Source organism: Anas acuta, chromosome 3 (genome assembly GCF_963932015.1).
Source record: "Anas acuta chromosome 3, bAnaAcu1.1, whole genome shotgun sequence".
Lineage (NCBI taxonomy): Eukaryota > Metazoa > Chordata > Aves > Anseriformes > Anatidae > Anas > Anas acuta.
The window spans coordinates 106,182,005-106,197,520 of NC_088981.1; the positions used below are offsets into that span (position 1 = coordinate 106,182,005).

Below are 15,516 nucleotides of genomic sequence, written 5' to 3' on the forward strand. Positions count from 1 at the left end.
AATATCTAGCAGAAAAGAAACAAGAACATTTACAAATATCTAGCAGAATAGTCAGGTCAGAAATAAAACTATCATGACAGAGATATTAAACAAACCAAAAACATTACAGTGATATGAGTTCAAATTAGATAGATAAAGGTATCATAAGATATCTAAAAAGTAGCTGGCATTTCAAACTGTTGTGCATCAACAGTTCTAGTGCTTCCTACTGTAAAACGTAAAGGCAACAGAAGTCACACCAGGTGTTTATTTTACTTTAGATGAAATACTTTACTTTAGATGAAAAAAATAAATCTAATACATCAGGTAAACTAATTGACTGTTGATAATTGATTCTAAAAGATATTTAAAAAATACCAACCATTTGAAAGTAAGAACAGTATTTATTACATTTCAGTAATTATTTAAGGGTTAATTTTCAAAATGTTACTTAACAGTAAAAAAAAGAAAATGTAGCTTTCTGAGAAAAGTTTACTGGAGCAAAAGCGTTTAGAAACAATATAAATAGAAGAAAAATGTATTAGATCGAAACTCTCATTTTAAAACAGGTTTATTCTATTCCTATTTTTAGTCCCTCATCTTTTATCACTGTTGGCTTATATGTAGAACTGCAGAAAATAAGAAGAAAAAAAACTAGTGTCACTGTATAAGAGACTAGGAAAATGAAATAAGCAACTACTTCTGTCTCTCTTTACCACTTCAAAGCATGTATTTTAAGCTTGTGAAATGTCCTATACATGTACTCATGTGCACAGATAATGCTAGAAGAATCAAGACATTCTTTTTCCTTTTACTTATTTTTATTTTATTTTATTTTAAAAAGGGGGGGATTTTTTTTCCTCACTAGTCACCGAGGAATTGCATTAGGACATAGTCCTTTTTCCCTACATCCGCCTACGACAAACATTTGCTGCAAGTCAGCGACTCCAAAACCAAATTGTTTACAATTAACTCAAAAAGCCATTTAAAAAATTGTTTCTTTGTTCCAGTTGGAAAGAGAGACAGCCAGATGTGTGGCTTGTTGATCTTGCTCTTTTCTGACCTCTGAGTGTAGGAAGAACTGTAGCTGAGGAAGGAAGTCAGCAAGTTGTGTTAATGAAGGTGAACATTGCGAAAAAAGATGTTTGCATTTTTTATATAAGAAAATATCTTTGAAGCATTTTTTATTTAAAGAAAAAGTGTATTAAAAAGCTTTTCTTTTTGCTAGTGGTGAAATATTAGAAATTTTGTTTCTATAAAAGTCAATAAAGAGTGCAGGTTCTGTTACATTTTAAAAATTCAACCCCTAATTTCAGGAATTTCATAAAGTTTCATCACTGTAAATTAGCAAACACCTCATCATTAACACCTGCTGGGAGACTGTCCTTCTTTGAGAATGCAAAATTCAGGAGAAACATTTAAATTTTGGACTCCAACTGAGTCATACTCTATTATTACAGACAATAATCAGACCTAAAGCTGAGTTCCACATAGAGAGTGCACCCACCTCTTTGTAAAACACATCTGGCAAAACCTCCAAGACAATGAACGATGTTTTCTACAGTACCTTTCTTCATGTTTCTCCCTGAAGCACACGTGTGCTTTATAAATATTCAACAATTAATTAAAGTAATCTGAGTTGAAAACTATTCATTACATGGTTCTATGCACTACACACTGAGATATTTCACTAGCATAATAAAGAACAATCTCTCAAAGACTTCACAGTAACAGACATGAAACATTATCACTTTCTTTCTGAACTTTGAATTATTTTCTAGAAAACGTCTAAAATGTATTCTAAAGTTCTGTGACTACTCTGACCCTCCTTTTAGTCAGTGAAAGTTACCATACTTGAGGTGCTAAGAATGCATTTGCATGTGAAGCAAAAATTTACATCAGAAATTCAGTTTTAGATATTATTTTTGGCACCTAAGCATCAATCCAGACTCATCAGACAGTAAATGAAGATTCCAAACTGTACTATAGGCATCTAACTTGGTTGTCTGAATTGTATTGCTGTCTTCATCTTAACAACTCACACTAGTTTTGGTAGAAAATGATAACGCCTAAGTTTTGTCAACTGGTTACTATTTCAAGAATATACTTACCATCAAAAGACCTGAACGATATCATCACAGTTCATCTTTCAACATATGCTTATTATGTTACTATTTATTTATATTCAAGAGTTGGACTTGATGATCCTTAAGGGTCCCTTCCAACTCAGGATATTCTATGATTCTATGATTTAATTTTTGTTATGTTAATTTTGTTATTTTGGTATATTTTGTTATGTTATTAAACTATTTAATTAATGTTATGTATTCTTTGAAAACAGGAAACTGAAAACTAGTTTACTCTCTTCCCACTCCATGTTCTACTGACCTCTAAGGTCATTTGGAAAATGTTATTAGATCACCATACACATGAATATTCACACAATATACACACAAAAACATTTGTGTGTATTTCAGTTATACAAACGTTTAATCTGATTCTGGAGAATTAGAACAGTATTTCAAGTCATACATTTGGAAACTTTTCTAAGGGATATGGATCATTTTAAAAACAGCGTAAGAGACTCGATCTTCCTCTTTGTGCTAAGAGACGTGGAAAATCTTATCATGCAAGACTTCCAGCACAGCTCAGACAGCTCACAGCTATTACCACAAAGATACAAAGAACTACTTCTGCTGCATTAATATTTAAAAATTCTTTTTGGCTTGCTGTTGTTATATGGTTTTATTTTAAGAAACTTATTTTAGGGAAAAGTGTTTAGATGTTTCTACAGCCCATGTTTTGTCATTGTCTTTTGCCACAGACAATCTTTAAGGTTAATAATGGCATGTTTTGAAAAAAAAAAAAAATCATTATATCTGCAATAGGTTTCTAATAGCAAAAAAATAGGACTTCTTCAGCTAATAAAGAGATTACCAATTTTTTTTTTCCTATCAGTTGTAGCTCCTAGCAAGGGAATTAATAAAAACAATGAACTACATTGTAGTAAAGATTAACCTTCTATGGACTAGATTTAAAGAAAAAAATCCTTCATTCAGTAAATCTCCATTTCTTTATTTTACATTCCTTGTTTCTTATCATTTCCTGTTTCTTCTAACATGTTGGAGTCTTCATTAGCTTTCCTACCATTTTTCCCTTTATTCTTTCTTTTCAGTTTTCCTGTCTCTTAAGATCTCCTTGCCCTGTGCTTCAGTTCATCTCAGTCCCCCTCTACTAGGACGGATAAGACCATGAAGAGCATTCATTTTTGAGACCCTCTCATATCCAGTTCAGTAAACTCTTCTTCAACTAAAAAAAACCAACAATTTAAATTCAAACTTAGGGCCCATTCAATCTTTATAAGATGTAATAGGTATATCATATACATATGTATATATATATGCATATATATATATATATCATATACATAATTCTTATTTTAAATTCCACTTGACTTTAATAGAATAGAATGATGGAAGGCCCTTCAAAGGAAAAAAAAGCGTAAAAACAAAATACACACAGACACTTCACTGATTTAGTCTGTAATCCTTTCAAGCGTCACTTCATTAGCTTACAAGGTAGAAAAGAATAATTACTTACACTGCAGAAGTTAATCAAGGTTAGGATTATAGCCTTCAATCTTAACTAACTTTCCTTCTACCCCTTATATCCACCTCGTCTCTTGGACCTGGGTTTGTTCAACCATTTAGTGAAACAAAACAGGAATACTGCTGGTTTTCAACTACACTGGTTCCACTTTCAGCAGAAACCTTTGTGGTCTTAAATTAATGAATCTAAACTTTCCAAAGTCCTCTGCAAGTGGCTTTGTTTCTTTTGAACAAACATCCACATGATTAGCAAATACTTTTACTTTGATAGACTGCCATTGAGATTCCTGGGGTCACTTGGGAACTGCAAACCTGCTTTGATAAATTGCCAGTCAGACTGCTGCCATGTTGGGCTTGTTTTTTTACTTACAACAAATTGAAGTCTTTGTGGTCACCTGCCTGCAGCATCCCTTGCTGGATGACTCTCACAGCAGCTAACTAATGACAGAATTCACTAAAGCAGGGCCAGCTTCAAGATTCCTCTCCATATTTCATGATTTCCTTCTCTCCTAGAAACCACTGGATAAAAGCTAGCATCTCACAGGGCCTTAATTCCCTTAACAAATTAAGATATTAGTCTCTTTAAGATTTTAAGATTTTAAGTGTTACATGCTGCAACAGCACAGCTCAAATGTCATGTCTGCTTCGCATTTCCCAACAGCCTAGAAAGGGCTGGCAACCAGCAGCGTGTTAGGGTCAGAACCAATAGAACCATTTCCTGCAACTTGTAGCCTTCGGGCTCAGAAATCATAGCATATGGCCAAGTTAGTGTCAGCTAAGTGTTACACTGAGTTTTCCATTCTCATCCTTATAATCTATGTGGTAAATACTAGCAGCCAAATTGGCATGACCTCCAGTATTTCACTATGAGGAAGAAGGCAATCTCCAGGGACAACTGTTGTAATTACATGTACCTATTAAAGCCTTCTAGTTCTATGCTATCACCTTCTACTTCCTCCCCAGATACTGAAGTCTCCAAAGTTCCAAAAGCTGTTCACAAATCCTTCATCTTATTTCTCATGCATCAAATTTGTTCTTGGAGCAGAGTAAGCAAGAGGTTTAAAGACACAGTAAAGCTGATACAACAATTTGTTGCCACAAGTACTGGCACTGATTTCCTTGTGTAAACACCAGTACTTGTTGGATTCCACAGCATGCTGATCCAGAGGCCTAACCTGTCAGAAAACCTTCCAATATGTCTTTAAAATCCTACAGAGTTTCAGCAGCAAATTCCCTAAATCAGCACAAAGATGGATACAGGTGTTGATGCAACAGAAAGGGCAGACAGAACTGAACCACCATATTTTACAGCAACAAGTTAACCAAACTACTTACTCAATCACAAAATTAAATCCTATACATAGTTAGACCATGTAGAGTTGCTAATGCAGTTTCTCTCAGGAAAATAAAAGTTTAGGATAACTGACCTCTTATTCAATCTCAAATAAAAGTGGACTCAATCAACAAAGATAAACACTCTATATACACAGTGAAGTCTAGCATATTGCATTCTTTAGCTTTCTCATAATCAGTGCAAAATTAAGGAGATACTTAACACAAACACTTACTTATGTCTTACCTAGAAATAGAGTGGTTCCAATTCACATTCAAAAATCCGAAGTGTTGATGCTAAACATTCAACGTCCGTCTGTCACGAAAAACATTTAAGATTACACATGGGATCATTGTGCTTTTCCACTTTCAGATTTCAGTTAAAACTTTTTTTGCTTGGAAGCAAATACACCAGATTGTATCAAATGAAAACTGAAAATGAGTCTTTTAAAAGTGAAGTTTGGAGCATCCAAGAAATTTTAAAGTAACTGAATTCAAAAAAATCCCACTGGATTGAAATGGTCAGATATTTAAACTGATTTTTCATCCCATATAATTCTACATTACAAATTAAATTTAATTTTCCTATTAAGCATCGCCAAGATTGCACAGCCGTTCACTGGTACCGATATGTATTGCATTAAGAATGAAAAGAAATAACATTTAAATAATGAAAGGGTAAACACATTTCCAAAACATTATAATAGCTACTTATTACAACAGCTATATTTATTTAAAACAGTGTTTACATTGAAAGAAGTCTGGTGAAACTGATTCTAAGTTCACAAATTAAGTTTCCTGTCTTCTGAAACTTCTAAAATAAAGAATGAAACTGAAATGCTTAACAGTGATAATTTCATTCTCAAAGTGTGTGGGGGAAGCTAAGAGAAATGCAAGTAGACCAACCAGGTCCTTTATAAGAATCCACAGGTAGACTTGTTCTTAAGATATGGCTGTTGTATCACTTCTACAACTCTCTAAGTCAAAGAACTTACAATGATGCATGTTTGCTCCAAGAACAAAGTTAAATCAACTTAAGAGAAATAAATCTCCTAAATAAAATATTGGAAGTGAACTTCTTTTTCAACCATATCCTCAGAATTGCTAATTTGGCTCCACAAACACTCTTCACAAATATTCTGTTTCACTGTTCTCATGACTATGGAGAAACAGAGGTTAAGTCATCAGGTCCATAAATCAGTTCATTTAAGTTTGGGCTCTGAAAATCCCATGGTTTCTGGTGCTGTACTTATAAAGATATGACTAGGAACTGGGCCTAATCTGACTATGAATTTTTATTCATTTAATTTCAAAAAAGTAAGCATGTTTAATCACTTCCTGAAGAGAAATTCTCTTTTGAAAATCAGGGAGTGATATGGCACAGATTTTTTTTTCTAAAAATAAGTCCCTCACTACAAATTGTAACAATTCTTATAAAAGCAGATTGAATTAAATCAGAATGAAACACTAATTTCTCAAGTAGAGCACCCACATAGGGAACTAATTAGGAATAACTCCTCTGAGTAAACAAACCTTTATACCAATTAGTAGCTGGTCAAGTCAGGGAACTCCCTTTCTCTAGGGAAAAAAGTCTATTTTCAGCATCACTTTATTTTGCTGCTGGCTACAAATTCTCTAGTTCTGTAGCAATGGAGGGTGTTTAGAATTTAATTTTGAGACAGTTTTCTGGGAATGTGGTCAAGATTTAAAAAAAAAAAAAAAAAAAAAAGGAGCAGTGGAAGACCTAAATAATTGTGGTATTAGGACTTCAGAAGGGATGAGAACAAATCCTATTTTCCATATAGGCCAATTTTGCCCCAAAGTCTAAACAAAAAAAAAAACACATGTCACAGTAACAGTGAGATGACTCAAAACAAACAGTAGCATAAGTGAAAAAAAGTACATGGGAAGGAGAATTTACAGCTTTTGTTCTATAAGAAAAGAAAACACAAACCCTAGGGCGAGAATATTGTGCCCACATAGCATTTTGAAAGCGTCAGTTAGGTGCAATGGTAAAACTGTATCACAGGACATCATTCAAGGGAGGCTGAGTATTCATTTATTATTTATGACATCTGAATCTGCTAGACAGCTGTTCTGTGCAAGATGAAAAGTACATGAGTTGATTCTTACCTTGCTGAAGATGATTCAGAGCCTTCCTGATAATTAGAGAGAGACTGCAATCTGTGAATTTTAAAATTTTTTTGAAAGAATTGTTATTAATCCAAGCTTTGATTACTAAGTAAAAATCAGAAAAGTTACCAAAACGCCTTCAAAACATTATAGTAATTTCCCATTTTTAAAAAGCTATGATTACTGCTGCAAGGTATCTTCTCTTGTGCATTATGCCCAAAGTAAAAGGTCAATTATCTCATAGTACAGTGCACCAGGATAGTGAACTACTGTTCCCATGGTTAGAATAGCAAGGGAAAGTTCAGACCCAGCTTAGGAAGCTCCTGTAGAGTTAAATTTGACTAGGCTCTCAGCAGCTTTAACTGTCTCTATGGAGAGTTACAAAGAATTGAAGAAAAGGAATTGATAAAACCTTTCAAATGTTTTAACTTCACTACTCGTGGGAAAGAAGCCAAGAGAGAGGCATCAGAGAACAGGCAAGAGAGGGATGGAAAAAGGACTGGAAACACCCCCACAGAACCCAGAAAACTATTGATTTCTTACAGAGTAGTGAAATAGCAACAGACAATTTTTGACCCTCCAGTCCTGGAAAACAAAGGACTAGCTACCACACTTTTCTACAACATTTACTAATTAAAGATGCATCAAACTATCACCACTTCCCTCTTGACCCATCACAAATGACAAATCTGAAAGATTCAGTAACCTCAGCACTAATTAAATGAGTATCAGTGGGAAAGCTTCGAAGAGGGTATTCCACTTACAGCACCATGTTAACTCCCAAGCTACTAAGTGTCTTAGTGCTACTAAGGTATTTTCCTAATTTCATGTAATTAAGGATTAATAGCTGGTTAATAACTAGAAAGAGTGGTCAAGCAACAGTGCACTAAGATTCATTTTAAACTGAAACAAAGCAGATTTATTACAATGAATGAGAGAAAGTAAAGATGGTAGAACAGAATGAATGGAAATATTAAGAAAAAAAAAAAAAAACAAAAACAACAAAATATTAGTGCAAGTAAAGAAAAAGGCCTGTGAAACTTGATGCTTTTCAACAAGAAAAAAAGAAAAAAAAAAGGAGTTTAGCAAATCCAGCACAGACTATTCTGACACATATTAACTGTTTTTGGAGGGTGCTCACAACCGATAAAAAAGACCCTAAATCAGTTTGAGAAAGGGGAGGAAAGCATTTTAGTATTTTCGATGCTTTTAACTTTAAATAAATTAATTAATCCATTAAAAATCTCATACCAAAGTGGGCATCTGCAGAACTGTATTTATTTGATCCATAATCAGGAAAAGTTAATCAATTTGAAAAGATCAGAAATTTTCAGTCATTGAAGCCAGAGGCAATGCAGTTTAATTGAATTCATAATCTAATATCAAAAGAAAGAAAACAGAACTAAAAATACCTCAGTAAGGGCACTAGAAAAGTTATGAAATTTCCACCTCTTTTTGAGAGTTTTAAATTAAAATAGGCTACAAAGCTTCAAACTATAGAATCAGTCTTACATGTTTAATTATGGCAAAGAATTGCTGGAAACCTTTAAACAGATTGCAAATGGGACAGAAAAAATCCAGTCTGTAACTCTATGGAATAAAGAACTGCTATAAAAAAATGAAGTTGTTTGAATGCCATGATGCAAGCACAAAAGTTAAAATATATTTGACAGAAACTTTAGAATTTGTATCTTGTAAAATAATGTATTTAGATTATTTTAAAAAATCTCCATGTTCATATCACATGAGCCTTCTATAATAGTATTAGTGATGCTAAATGAAAACTTTGAAATCTAATGTAGACCTACAGAAAGGTAAATAAGTATTTTCTTGAATTATATTGTTTGTTTCCATTTGTTGATGCTTGACTGACTTGTTTTATTATGTAACTTGTCTTTTTTTGGACAAAAATGAACAGTGTGGGCAAGAGTAAACTCTCCTTTAACAGGTGTAAAGTATATTCACAGAAAGCAGACTGGCTGGGAAGTCGACTAGCACAGTTACTTAGGGAGTCCTGCACATTTTTATATAGAAAAAACTAGGTTTTGGCAACAAAACCCAGCAACTATAAAGAAGTAGCTCCAGCATAGCAGAATCATGAAACTACACAAATATTGCTACTTCCACAGAATACTTGTTTCTGTATAAACCTAACACAACCTAGCTACCAGCTGACAGTGGATTTGTTTTTTAAAAAACTGTACATTGCCTTGTAGAAGTCTTTTAATCTTTTAAAAAACTAATTCTGGATATCCAAATGTCTTTCAAATTTAAACAATGTGTGTATATATTTTTATATATACACACACATATATATATATACATATTTATATATAAATCCAAATGGCATGTAAAATAATGCCAGCCCAGTTTAGTAAAGCTGATACGATCAAGGGGGATGAAACAGGCATTTAAAAGAGACAAGGACCAGATGCCAGGAGGCTCTTCTTGTTCAGCTAGCAATAAATGCCTGGATGGCCTGGGAGGCAAGTTTACTGAGGTAAAACATGTGGCCTGAGTGAGATGCCATTGAGCAGGAAAGCAAGTGCCATGGGAGAGAGAAGATAAACTACACTGACCGAAAGAGCTTCCAGTTTTCAGATCTTGGCCTTTAATATAATATTCCTTTAAAAGTTTAGATAAGCAAAGATTGATATCAGTCTTCCACAGGAGAGCCAGAGGAATCAAGAGGGTCAACACTTTAAAATGTTTATAAAATAACTAAATACCAGTATACTCCCTACGACACTGTGACCCAGACAGGGGGTGAACAAACACATTTATGAGCAACTGAGAATTCTTGTGTCAGGGAGAAAGGAAAGGCACCTTTCAGCAAGGAAAACACCAGCATAATGAAAACGGGCAGAAGCAAATACACACGCTGCTGCTTACTCTGGAAACCTCAGCAAAAAATCCAACCCTTAAAGCAGCTTTAAAGGAAGGATGTCAACAAGGAGGAAAACCATCAGAGATTAGTGTAGAAGAGACAATTCTGTTACTGCTTCGGTAACACCTAGTAAGTCCACTTATCCCTCTTTAAAAGGCATTTATAAAATGAAGCATGGGAGTCAGTTCCGCACCCTCAGAGCAGTCGGCTGGGGGGCCTGCTGGCAGTAAAGCTTATTATACACCCAGGGATTTGGGCCGTCGCAGCCCACCACCAACTCAAACCTAAGGCATAACACAGCTGCTACTTTGAACGTTTCCTGCTGTGTAAGAAATAATTAAGGCTGTATGATCAGTATTCAAGAAAGCATTTATAGCAGAGAGGGCAAGTTAATTCTACCTGCAAATAAAGAGTCAAGTGACGTTGCATCACAGAACAAACTAAATGCGAAACTAGAGTTAAGCAAGATGTGATGTGTAATAGAGGCCAATCTCTAAATTATAACAATGCAACTACAACATTATTCCACATTTTAGAACTCATTTACTCAAGAAGACACATGTTACAAAATGAAGTTATGAATCTTTATTTCAATTTAAGATACAGGGAAAAAAGAGAAGTAGCAGAACACACTGATTGATGTATACAGTGAAAAACAAAGGCTTGTTGAATTTTTTAGTACCAAGCAGGTACTATTTAAATATTATGCAGGAAGATGAGAGAGAGAGAGAGAGAGAGAGAGAGAGAGAGAGAGAGAGAGATGTTAAATCTGGACTCTTGCGTTCAGGGCAGTTCTTGCTGAATTTCAACTTCAGTGGCACCTGCTCTTGGTTTTGGCTCCCTTTACACACAAACCCGGTCACCCACTGCACCCAGTATCCCCAGCCCAATCCACCACTCATCCCAGCACTCTCCCTGTGGCCCAGGACCTGGTTTCTGATTGTGAGGCCATTCCCAGACAGAGGGACACATGCCTGATTCAGCAGACAGCCTGTGCTGCCCATACAGCTATTCCTCCCTCATCCCCTACTGAAGAGGCTGGGAGACAGATGGAAGTGCTCCACAGACCGGATTCAACCCCTAAGTTGTCTAAAGAGACCCTGGCCCAACTGACATTAGGTTGCTAATAGCTTTAATGCTGCTTTAAAAAAAATAAAAAAATCAACCCACCAGTTTTGGCAAAATATAAAGTTAGACTTAGATCTCCCTGACAGGAGGCAATAAGACAATTAAAGAGGGTTGAAATATTTGCTTGAGACAGACTCCTCAGGGGAAACCTAAAGATCATACCTGTTGTTAGCAGGTTGCTACTGTTACTTTGGATAACAGAAGGCAAAACTTAGGAAAGGGATAAGTTTTACACTTACAGTATACATGTCCTCTGGTCAGAGGACACTGTAGACGACATCTGTTTACTTTTATTTTACTCATTTCGATTTAAAATGCCAGACCATTATTCTTCATAAATAAATATATTTTTAATAGAACTTTCAAAATGGCTAATTGCCTGTGTATTCCCTGGGGTTTTTCTCATACGCACAATGTGAAACTTAATTATTCTATGATTTTAAGTTGCTCAGGATTATTTTTCCAGCTTTCTAGACACAGATTCTTACCTTCAGATTTGATTGATTTTTTTTTCTCAACCCTTCTAAGCACACAAAGAGAGTCCTGCCTTTGCATTCTCAAATATGCTCCTGAATCCCAGCTTCCTGAAAAGCAGGATCTGCAGCTGCATATATAATAAAAAATAAAATAGAGCAGGGCAAATGGCCACACTCTGGGCTTGGCAGCAGCTAGCATGGTATAGCTTGTGGCTGGACAACTAAAATCCTGTCCCTCCAAAACAGCATGGCCAGATCCAGACAGCCTTTTGGAAATCGTCCACAGTCTATACTAACCCCAGAACTATGCTTGGGCATAATGTGGGAGAGTGTTAGTTGGCACAAGACAAAACTGTGTCACGAACAGTACTAAATTTGTAACAGTACAGACAGTTGCATGCCATATCCATTCCTTATTTAGTTCCTACTATAAACATGTATCATGATTATAGTTCCCAGTTGCTTCTGGAGAATATCATTTTAAGAAGTGAATTCCATAAGTAGCCAATGCATTTCAGAATTAACAGGTCACCTTTTCCAGGCACAAGAGCTTCTAGCCTTAATAACACATCCTAATCGAGGATGTTGGTGCAAATTTGTACTCTCTTAGGATTTAGAATTCTTCTAGTGTATTCAGATAGACAGAAGATGAACATCTGGGATCTGACTTCTTCTTTTTAGCAAGCCTGGATTGCTGTCAGTATTACACTGGACCAGACTGTCAGCTGGTATGAAGTGGGCACAGCACTAGTGACAAGTAGCCAATGTACAGCAGATAAGACTCTTCCCCAAACTTTACCTGCATCAGGGTGGTGGGCAAGGCCAAAATTAAAATACTTTAAAAGGTTAGCGTTTTTTTTTTTTTTTTCTTCTTCTTGTAATTCACAAACTCGTCCGTGTCTTCACAAATTTCTTCTAAATCAGAAATCCTGACTTACTTACTTTTCCTGCTAACACAAATCAAAAGAATTTACACTTAATTTTCACAAAAATGGATACAAGTAACAAGTCTTTGTGCACAAAACAAAGGCATATAATTTTTTTCCAAAGGAAAATATAGCTACACTGGATCCAAATTTTATACTTAGGAAGAATTACTGTCTCTTAAACTTTGTATAGATGTAAATGATTATGTAGTGTCACAGGGTAATGAAAAATTAGAAAAATTAAAACTGAGTATAAAAACATATACTCCTTTCACAAATGCATACCTATAAGTTATCTCAATACATGCTTCTCCAAGGCTTACCTTGAAATAGCCTTAAAATGTAATGGTATTGACAAAACTGCATATTATTCTGCAAAACCTCAACCTGCCATTGATAACTGTTGGAATATCGGCTGCCAATCTGGTCCACTGAGCTCTGAAAAATTAAAATATCAAACAATGCTGCCTTGTCCCTTGCCCAGTGTACCAGTCCCAGCCAGTGAACTCTTGTACCCACATTTGCCTGGGAGTACTTTAATCGTAGCCCCTTGAATTATATGTGCAATTTCTGTCTTTCAAAAAAGTGACATGAGCACATGCATAAAGATGTTAACTCCAGTTAACGAGAAAACTAACAGATCTGCCAACAAAAAACAACCAAAAAATAAAATACAAATGCCCTCCCACATAAGTGAAGTAACAAACTTCTTAACTCTCAGCAACAATAACATTGCTGGCATGAGACAGGCATATGTTTTGCACAGATTTTGGCCTAAATCCTAGTTCTGATGTGGAAAAAAAAAAAAAAAAAGTAACAAACCAGCTTGTTGGAAAGCGAAAATACGACTGTAGATCCTGAATTACTATGGTCCTTTTTCTGTTTTCTCTGACACGCTGCCCAGAATACATACGGTGTCACTAGAAAAAGATGAAGCTAGGAAATAACTGGTCAATACTGTCATCTCAGTTTTCTCCGGTTTCCTTTGGACTCCCTGACAAAATACTTCATTTCATATGAAAGTAAATTCTTGCATGAAAGATCTTTACTTTTCACAGTTGCTTAAGAAAAAAAAAAAAAAAAAGTCTGGTTTCCAAAGGTAGATCCATTCTGCTATCATTCTAAAACCTGTTATGTTAGATTGAGCTGGAAGAGAGACAGCTAATTTGTATGCCTCCAAGTCACATTGTTTCATAGCGTCAGTAAGTAGGGAATGTAGAAGACTGACTAAAACCAAATTCATCATTACTGTGGATTGACGTGGAGATGGTTTTGAAAGTATGTTCAGGACATCAGCAGCGAGCATGGTTGGATCTGACAGATTAAGACTGTCCTGGTGCTGGCTGCACACTTAGATGCTGAAACATAAACCAGTTGAACTCTACCCGTTAAGCCATGGTAGAAGCCGGGTGGCACTTATTTAGAGCTGTTAATTGTCTTCACTCTGTGGAAAAAATGTGACTCTCACCAATGTGAGAACTATGCTTTTTGTCAGAGTGCATCAAAAGAAAGCCAGGAGACTCGTGCTTTGCTGTACACTGAAAGACACTGTAAGACTGCAGAGCAAGTGGGCACAAGGCCCCCAGTCATGGAAAGCACTGAGACTTCCAGGTTTGATTTCTGGGCAAGCCTTCAAAGGATCACCTGAATATTCTGTTTTCTTGAAAACTGGAGAAGAAACTTTTTAACAGTGCAACATTAAGCACTAAACTTACCCTGCATATCTACAGTCACTGGCACAAGATGGGAGAATACCACACACAGTCATTCTTTTAATCACCAGCAGGAAAGTTTCTGCAGGTTTGGAGGACAGCCTAATCCTAGAGAACTGGTATTTTTTTTTCTTTATTCCAAATTCGTTTATATCCAGCCTCCCTTCAGAATCTCTCGTCCATGTAGCAGAAAAGAAAAAAAAAGTTATTCTAAGAATGAAATGTTTTACTTCAATGTCAGTTGAAGGAAGTACTACCACATACTCTGACAGTTATATCAAATTAAACGCAGACAGCAGAATGTCTAGCACCATGTGGAAGAGTTAGTGCAAGAAATAGCTACCTGAGTAACCTCCCCCCTGTTTCCCTTTGAGATCCGCTCTAAAACAAGTCATATGGCAGCACTTTTCTCCTTTTATGGGCAAAAAAAAAAAGGAGAAAGGAAGTCAGCACCACGAGCAGGACTGCATTGCCACGTGAATCAAGAAGCTCAAAGCTGGAAGACTACGTGCTTGTGCCTACCTTGGTGGAATCAGAACACACACCCTGGAAGAGGAATACCATGAATCAGTTGGCAGGCACTTACCACGTATATAATTATGTCACAAAATATTTCATGCCTGCTGTACTAGAGAACTTACTGAAAACCAAAGGAGAAAGGGCATGTAACATATTTGTATTTGCTTATCTAACATCTTCTTTCTTTATGTGAATGGCCTATCGCTAGATACGAATCTCTTCTTTTGGAAGCAGCTGTAGTGATAGTATGACTCAGAGCAGCAATTAAAATGCATTCCTGTGAACTATAGTACTTTCTGCTGCATATATTTCTCTGCCAGTTGCATGCTGCCTCAGTGCCCAGCACCCACTCCCAGCGCCGTGGGAGTTTATTTTTTGTTCAGCACCAAGCTGTGGTCTACAAGACAGTCAGAGAAAGTTACAAACAATCTGACTTACCACAGCTTGGCCTTTTCAAGAAAACTGTCAGAATGTCATTAGCTCAAAACTCGGGAAAGGTAAATGATATAGAAAATTCCCCATGTATCAGGCAAAAAGGAATAAAAGCCTTGTTGTTCTTTTATCAATAGCAAGAAAGAAACCATTGTTTCTGCCTCAACAGTTAAACCCCTAAATCGTATGAGGGGACTCCTACCTATAAAAAGCTAAAGAATCAAGAGACAAGAAAGCCTTTTCCTTAGCATGCACAGGTGATGGGACCATGACACTGGAAGAATTCCCATTTCCTCTCCAACGACAGGCAGTCAGGCACATCAGCCAGACCACACATAATGTATGTACATACACACAATGACCTGCAGGGTACCTGCAGACACC

General features: G+C 36.0%; 1 protein-coding gene across 8 annotated transcripts in view; it reads right to left on the reverse strand.

Moving 5' to 3' along the window:
* CYRIA (CYFIP related Rac1 interactor A) overlaps positions 1-15,516 on the reverse strand; it is a 57,798-nt gene that overhangs the window by 34,145 nt on the left and 8,137 nt on the right. For 5 of the 8 annotated variants that reach the window (XM_068678632.1, XM_068678631.1, XM_068678637.1 and 2 more), the window contains exons 2-3: positions 7,053-7,103; positions 5,167-5,235 (exon numbers count right to left, since the gene is read on the reverse strand). The exons of 1 other annotated variant lie outside the window; for it this stretch is intronic. The gene's annotated coding sequence lies outside the window, so the exon portion shown is untranslated. Of the gene's footprint in view, positions 1-5,166; positions 5,236-7,052; positions 7,104-12,342; positions 12,494-15,516 lie in introns of all 8 variants that reach the window. 2 more of the 8 variants (XM_068678633.1, XM_068678638.1) reach the window with 1 other exon arrangement.